The sequence below is a fragment of the Harmonia axyridis genome, chromosome X (genome assembly GCF_914767665.1).
Source record: "Harmonia axyridis chromosome X, icHarAxyr1.1, whole genome shotgun sequence".
Classification (NCBI taxonomy): Eukaryota; Metazoa; Arthropoda; class Insecta; order Coleoptera; family Coccinellidae; genus Harmonia; species Harmonia axyridis.
This window is the reverse complement of record NC_059508.1, coordinates 30,408,475-30,415,974: the sequence shown is the minus strand read 5'-3', so window position 1 is coordinate 30,415,974 and position 7,500 is coordinate 30,408,475. Positions and strand designations below refer to the sequence as shown.

General features: G+C 51.2%; 1 non-coding gene and 1 pseudogene across 1 annotated transcript; both read right to left on the bottom strand.

The window, feature by feature from the left end:
* Window positions 1-6,251, bottom strand: part of LOC123688236 — a 9,059-nt pseudogene extending 2,808 nt beyond the window's left edge.
* Window positions 6,252-6,758: 507 nt separating this feature from the next.
* On the bottom strand, window positions 6,759-6,913 carry LOC123686744. Its single transcript, XR_006748505.1, has one exon. It is a non-coding gene; the product is annotated as a 5.8S ribosomal RNA (ribosomal RNA).
* Window positions 6,914-7,500: the final 587 nt, after the last annotated feature.

Below are 7,500 nucleotides of genomic sequence, written 5' to 3'. Positions count from 1 at the left end.
GAAGTGGTCTGCAGATACAGTTTTTTCTTTGAAGGAACGACGGCCATGGAAATGGAGCGGCACTTTGCGGGATTCAGCGTCAGGCTGCGGGACTCCATGAATTCACATGTCAGCCTCAGCAGGAACTGGGCGTCTTTGTTGTTTTCAGAAAGTAAAAGGAGATCGTCCGCATATCCCAACACCGAGATATTCAGGTCGCCGAAGCCGATTCCCCTCCTAATCCTGAGGCCGGAGATGAGCTCGTCCAATACCATGTTAAAGATTATGGGAGCCAACGGATCACCCTGTTTCACCCCCCTCCTCAGTGAAAGGGTCACAACCTCGACTCCGCCGCAGTATATTGTTGTGGTCTGTTCAAAGAAAGTTGCCATGATATAATTGGCAGTGTTTTTATCCACTCGAAAACGCCTCAGTGCCCTGTCGATAGAGTGGTGGGAGACTCGGTCGAATGCCTTCTGAACGTCCAGGGATAAGATGGTAAAAGGGCGGCCTTGCTTCCTTCTTTCCTTAATTATCGACTGCAACGTTATGTTGTTCGCGAAGCAGCCGTCCAACCTGGTGAAACCTCGTTGACATTCGTCCAGGGTGATGGAATTGGACAGTCTTTGGGCGATAATCCTGTTGACCAAACGAATCAGGATGGAGGTGATAGTTATAGGTCTCCAGTTTCCCGCAAGTTCGAGGTTTTCGTTGGATTTTGGGATGAGAATTGTGCGGCTTCTTCTCAGTGGCTTTGGAATATACTGGGAGAACAGCACCAGGTTTGCCAGTAGTTCTAAAGTGACAATAGGGATCCTGGATAGTCGGGTGGAATCTATGCCATCAGGTCCTCCGGTGGTTTTTCCCATTTTCTTGATGGAGTCGGCGATCTCGGGACTACTTATGGGGGAATATAAATCGCATGGAGAGGGGGCGAAGTCGCGAACGGGCGTGTCGTCCCTAGGTGACTCGCTTGAGAAGATTCCTTCGAAGTGCTCCTTGATTGCCTCGGTGGTTGGTCTTATGTCCCCATTGTTGGAATCTTCTCCATCTATCAGCTCATCAGCAAGCTCTCGTTTCTGATGAGTGTACTTGGATTGCATGTACTTATAGAGCTGGGCCCTGTATCTTCTACCACTCTCCTGCCTTAATGGTTTAACCGGCCCAGCTCTCGTTCGAGTGGAGGGGGTTCTTCCATAAAGACCACAGATCTTCTCCACCCACTCGTCAAACACCCGCTCGTGCCCTTCGATGCGCATACATACAGCCTGACAGGTGGCTATAGCGTCTTGATCATGACTCAACTGGCTGCACAATGCCAGAATGTGAAGCAGCACCGGGTCATCAATCAACTCCACCCCCTCGCTGGGCTCGATGTGGCCAGTCAGGTCACCGTCGACCGCCGCCGATCCGGAAGCCGCGGTGAGGTCCGCGTCCGCTGGGTCCCCAATGTCCGGTATCAGAGACACCAATTCTCTCTCTCTCAAGGTTCTTAGCTGTTCGACGACATCAGCATATTCCTGTGCATATCTCTTCTTTCGAACACCTTCTTTTGGTCTGTTTAGGGCGGAGGCCAAAAAGTCTAGAATGCTGTCGCCCTCGTATTCGAGCTCCAGACGCGCCATCTCCTGTAGTTCTCCGGTTGTCCATCGGCCTTTACGGGTTCTATCCTCCACTTCTGATTCCAGGTCGGCGTTGTAATCGTCGGGGTGGGCTAAGCGCATATGCTGGCGCATGGACCGGTATGAGGCGTACTCATTCTTGCACACTGGACAGGTTCCCTCGTCTCCTGTCACAGGGCCCCGACAAAATCTTCTCTGATGGTCGCGTAGGTTCCTTTCAAGCGCGTACGATTTACCGCAGACACAAGGAAAAGGCATTGCAACTGTTGCCAGACGGTATAAAAACGAAATAACTCGCCTCGACAAAAAACTTACAAAAAGTCAAAAAACACAGCAGCACTTATCGTGTCCAAAACACAAAACTCTCTGAAAGCTATTCAAAAACAGCGACGTGGATTGAAGCGGGCCCATTTACGAGTCTTCCGACCCTGCGGGCTTCAACGGTGCATACTTGTCCTCATACGCAAGGATCCAAACATCCGTGAGGATCCAGTGACCCGTGTGTGAAAAAAGGCAGCTCTTGAAATAAAAGCGGAGAGGTGTCTGACATCATTAGCGTAGAAAACCACGGCGTATAGCGGCGGTGCCCGAAACCTCCGCCATTTTGCAACTTTTCGTAAATTTTCTAAGTCCGGTATAAATACCCGACTCCTTCACCATTTTGCAATTTTCTCAAAATTTTTCTAAGTCCCTCTTCAGCCGAAAATTCTTAGCGATTTACTTGCCTCCGATATGAAGTTGGGGCGGTCCAGGGTGTTGAATAGGGGAAAATTCTATTAAATCCAGTTGCCAAATTTTTCTCAGATCGTCGAGGGGCGGATAAATAGGTGGAAACTAGCATCGGCAAGCATCAATCTCGTAGTAAATCACGATGTGTAGCGGCGTCACCCGAAATCTCCACCATTTTGCAACTTTTCGAAAATTTTCTAAGTCCAGTATAGATACCTGACTCCTTCGCCATTTTGCCATTTTCTCGAAATTTTTCTAAGTCCCTCTTCGGCCGAAAATTTTTAGCGATTTACTTGCCTCCGATATAAAGTTGGGGCAGTCCAGGGTGTTGAATTAGGGGAAATTCTATTAAATCCAGTTGCCGAATTTGCCTCAGATCGTCGAGGGGCGGATAAATAGGAGGAAACCAGGATGGCGCCTCCCTCAGCGTTGATGTCTCAATTTGGGATGGTTACGTGCTTGCCAGGTCGTTGAAGTCTCCGGATGCTGAATTGGCGTGTCGGAAAAGCTCCTCCATTTTACTTAGCAATAGAGTCGGGAATTGGTTGAAAGCTCCCCTAGTGTGAAAGCTCATCCATCGCGAGGGTAAAAAAGCTCGGATGAGCTTGAGCTTTTAAAGCTCGACTTCCATCAGCTCGCTAAAGCTTTGGGAGCTTTGAGGGACAAAAGCTCACCTGCAATGCCTGTCTTGTGTTAGGGCCCCTGGATGAACGATAGGTGTTCATCTCGCATTTTCGACACTTAGCTGCAGGAAATCCATGACGTAGCCAAGATGGTGAAAGACGTTGAAGGATGACGTGGTTACCTGTTTACGTCATCAGATTGGAGCGTCGATGTAAGGGCATAGGAAACACTCTAAACCCGATGCATGCGTCAACTACGCCACTGGGTTGGTAAACTGGCGTGATTTTCCACTGGCAGCAAAAAACGAAATAAACGCGTTTTTATACGATGTTGAACTGAGGACTGATAAGATTCACGTTAGAATATATGCGAAATGAAATCGATATTTCGTGAAACAAAGGAAATAAACCACAATCAACTCGCCATAATTTTTGAACGCGATGGCCGATTTGCACAATTATTTCACTATTATGATCCTCGCGTTTAGCACTTTACGTTGAGACCACCCACAGAATTTTCCGACACGCGGAACCCACCCAAAACTTTACAGATATCCGAGCATCGTGCTCGCACATCCGTCTCCCACGACGGCACGAGAGAGAGTCAATAGTTACTCCCGCCGTTTACCCGCGCTTTTTTGAATTTCTTCACGTTGACATTCAGAGCACTGGGCAGAAATCACATTGCGTCAACACCCGCTGGGGCCATCGCAATGCTTTGTTTTAATTAGACAGTCGGATTCTCCCAGTCCGTGCCAGTTCTGAGTTGATTGTTAGATGACGGCCGCAGAGATTACCCAGAGCACCCTTGCGAGCACTCACGGGGTCTCGAAGCTTGACGATTCCGCGGGAGGCCAAGACGCGGGACCGAGCTCGGATCAAACGTAACGCAAGCGAAACGCATCACCTCGCCCAGGCCCGGTACGTTAGCCGTGACCCACTTCCCCAACAAGCCCGACACGCCACAATCCTCAGAGCCAATCCTTATCCCGAAGTTACGGATCTAATTTGCCGACTTCCCTTACCTACATTATTCTATCGACTAGAGGCTCTTTACCTTGGAGACCAGCTGCGGATATGGGTACGAGCCGGCGCGACGCCTACACGTGGCCCTCTCCCGGATTTTCAAGGTCCGAGGAGAAGATCCGGACACCGCCGCAAATGCGGTGCTCTTCGCGTTCCAAACCATATCTCCCTGCTAGAGGATTCCATGGAACTCGAACGCTTATGCAGAAAAGAAAACTCTTCCCGGATCTCTCGACGGCGTCTCCGGGTCCTTTTGGGTTGCCCCGACGAACTCTCTTACGAGGGCCCGGTTTAATTTCGGTTCCGCTGCCGGGTTCCGGAATAGGAACCGGATTCCCTTTCGCCCGACGGGCGTGCGTCACGCGTCAAGATGCATAGCATTTCTGCCACCACTTATAAACACGATTAACAACGCCACATCAACATCGGCTTTCGCCTAGGGCTTAGGATCGACTGACTCGTGTGCAACGGCTGTTCACACGAAACCCTTCTCCACCTCAGCTCTCCAGGGCCTCGCTGGAGTATTTGCTACTACCACCAAGATCTGCACCGAAGGCGGCTCCAGACGGCCTCACGGCCAGCCCTTCTGCGCTCACCTCCGCGACCCTCCTACTCATCAGGGCTTCATGACCGCCCCGAAGGGCGACCGCACATGCCACTGACGGCCGAGTATAAGCACGACGCTTCAGCGCCATCCATTTTCAGGGCTAGTAACTTCGGCAGGTGAGTTGTTACACACTCCTTGGCGGATTCCGACTTCCATGGCCACCGTCCTGCTGTCTTAAGTTACCAACGCCTTTCATGGTATCCCATAAGCGTCGATTTAGGCGCTTTAACTCGGCGTTTGGTTCATCCCACAGCGCCAGTTCTGCTTACCAAAAATGGCCCACTTGGCACTCTGATCCGAAATCTCGCGGCTTCACATTCAAGCAAGCCGGAGATCTCACCCATTTAAAGTTTGAGAATAGGTTGAGGTCGTTTCGACCCCAATGCCTCTAATCATTCGCTTTACCGGATGAGACTCGTATGCAACGAGCGCCAGCTATCCTGAGGGAAACTTCGGAGGGAACCAGCTACTAGATGGTTCGATTAGTCTTTCGCCCCTATACCCAGTTCCGACGATCGATTTGCACGTCAGAATCGCTACGGACCTCCATCAGGGTTTCCCCTGACTTCGTCCTGACCAGGCATAGTTCACCATCTTTCGGGTCCCAGCGTGTACGCTCTTGGTGCGCCTCCTCTCGCAATGAGAATGAGGCGCCCCGGGAATGCGGGTCAGTCATGGAGACCGACCATCTTCCCTTAGTTCACATAAAGTGAACCGTTACTTTCATTGCGCCTTTAGGTTTAGTGATTCCCAATGACTCGCGCACACGCTAGACTCCTTGGTCCGTGTTTCAAGACGGGTCCTGAAAGTACCCAAAGCAATAGCGTCGCTGATCGGCGTTTCAAGAGGTCTGTCCAAGAACACCGCGGCGAACAGTCGCAAACGGACGGAATCGGCACTAGGTCCGATCGCCATCACAATTCACATACTTGCCACGGGCCGGACGCGAACTAAGTCGCGGCCTCCCGCCATCAGTAAACCGTCGAGCGAGCTGTTCGGAAACCCAGTGTCCGTAAACATCGGAAAATCCGAGCTCACGGGCTACACTCGAGACCGTAGAACAGCACCCAACGGATCGCGACGACCTACTAGGGGAGAAGTGCACGCGTCCGAAGCCGGAGATGAACCGAAGGGAACAGCCAACGCGAACGTCGCCGTTTCCACAGTCAGTAAATCCCAACAACAGGCGCGAATGAATCTCCCCATTCGACCTTTCGGGTTTCTCAGGTTTACCCCTGAACGGTTTCACGTACTCTTGAACTCTCTCTTCAAAGTTCTTTTCAACTTTCCCTCACGGTACTTGTTCGCTATCGGTCTCGTGGTTATATTTAGCCTTAGATGGAGTTTACCACCCACTTAGGGCTGCACTCTCAAGCAACCCGACTCTAAGAAGAGATCCTCTAGCAAGCCGCAGCGGTCGCTACGGGCCTGGCACCCTCTATGGGCGATGGCCCCATTCAAGATGGACTTGAACGCGCCGCGAACTCGCCAGATAATGGATCCTTCCAAACACCACATCTCCCGGCGACCGGTTACGATCGCGGGATTCAGTGCTGGGCTAATCCCTGTTCGCTCGCCGCTACTAAGGGAATCCTAGTTAGTTTCTTTTCCTCCGCTTAATAATATGCTTAAATTCAGCGGGTAGTCTCACCTGTCCTGAGGTCGTATGTTCAAATCATCGAAACGTTCCGAAACTAACCTTTGGCGGCTCATAAAATCACGTACCTTACGCGAGGGAGTTAGCCTACTCAAAGGCGTCTATTATCTCCTGCTCCGTATGGCGGATCATGCGAATCCAAGCAAAGTGCTTCGGTGTTTCGGGGGTGCGCTCATGAAAGCTCATCCGCAACGCGCGACAACTGGCACATTAAAGCGATCGGACGTCGTTCAGATTTCTCGGACACGACGATCGCATGTCTACAGTCATGGGCGCAGATCGAGCAATACCACGACACCACAATATATGCTTTCGCAATTCAAGACGGCGCGTTACGAAAACAACTCCTCATCATTCCAACACACGAGGCGTCGAAACGACAGAACGTTGATCGTCACGCGGCAAACCGTCCAACTCGCCCAAATGACCTTCGGTACAGGATCAACGTTAGACGACCTTTACGTCGTCACTTCGTCAAGCCATAACGTCTGGCCGGGCAGTCTTTGTAATGGAACCGACCCTCAGTCAGGAGTGGTCCGAGGACAGTGTCCGAGGACCGCAATGTGCGTTCGAAATGTCGATGTTCATGTGTCCTGCAGTTCGCATGTTGACGCGCAATTAGCTGCGTTCTTCATCGACCCACGAGCCAAGTGATCCACCGTTCAGGGTAATCTTTTATGTTCGATTTCTCGGTACTAGTCGCAATGGACTTTCCCTCGAAATACGAGACGCCAACTGCGAACCTCCTCGAGAATGACATTCCAATGACTGAGACGACCCACTGAAGGGTCAATACGTCAGTCGATCGGCGCAAAATCTTCGGTTCAACTAGTTTGCGTACTAATCTAGTGACAATTATCGTAAAAAATTCGGACGGAGACAAACGTCGCAGACAATCCCGAAAGAGCATAAAAACGCTAATGTAACGGGCGTCGCACAACGTCGACGTCTTCGTCCCTGGAATAGATCGTCCTACCGAAGTCCGTAGACAACGGTAACGACTGATCGATTTCGGGCGAGAATCTTTAAAACCTGCAGCCGGCTCCTCGTTCCGTGCCAAACACGAAACTTCGCCCAGCCACGAACGCGGCAATCCAAGCGCTTCGAATCCTTATTCCGAGCACATCACGAGACTTCGCCCAACTACGAACGTCAGCATAAGCAGCCGGCTCCTCGTTCCATCAAGGAACTTCGCCCAACCACAAACGCCGACATAAGCGGCCGGCTCCTCATTTCGTGAGCATCTCTAAACATGGA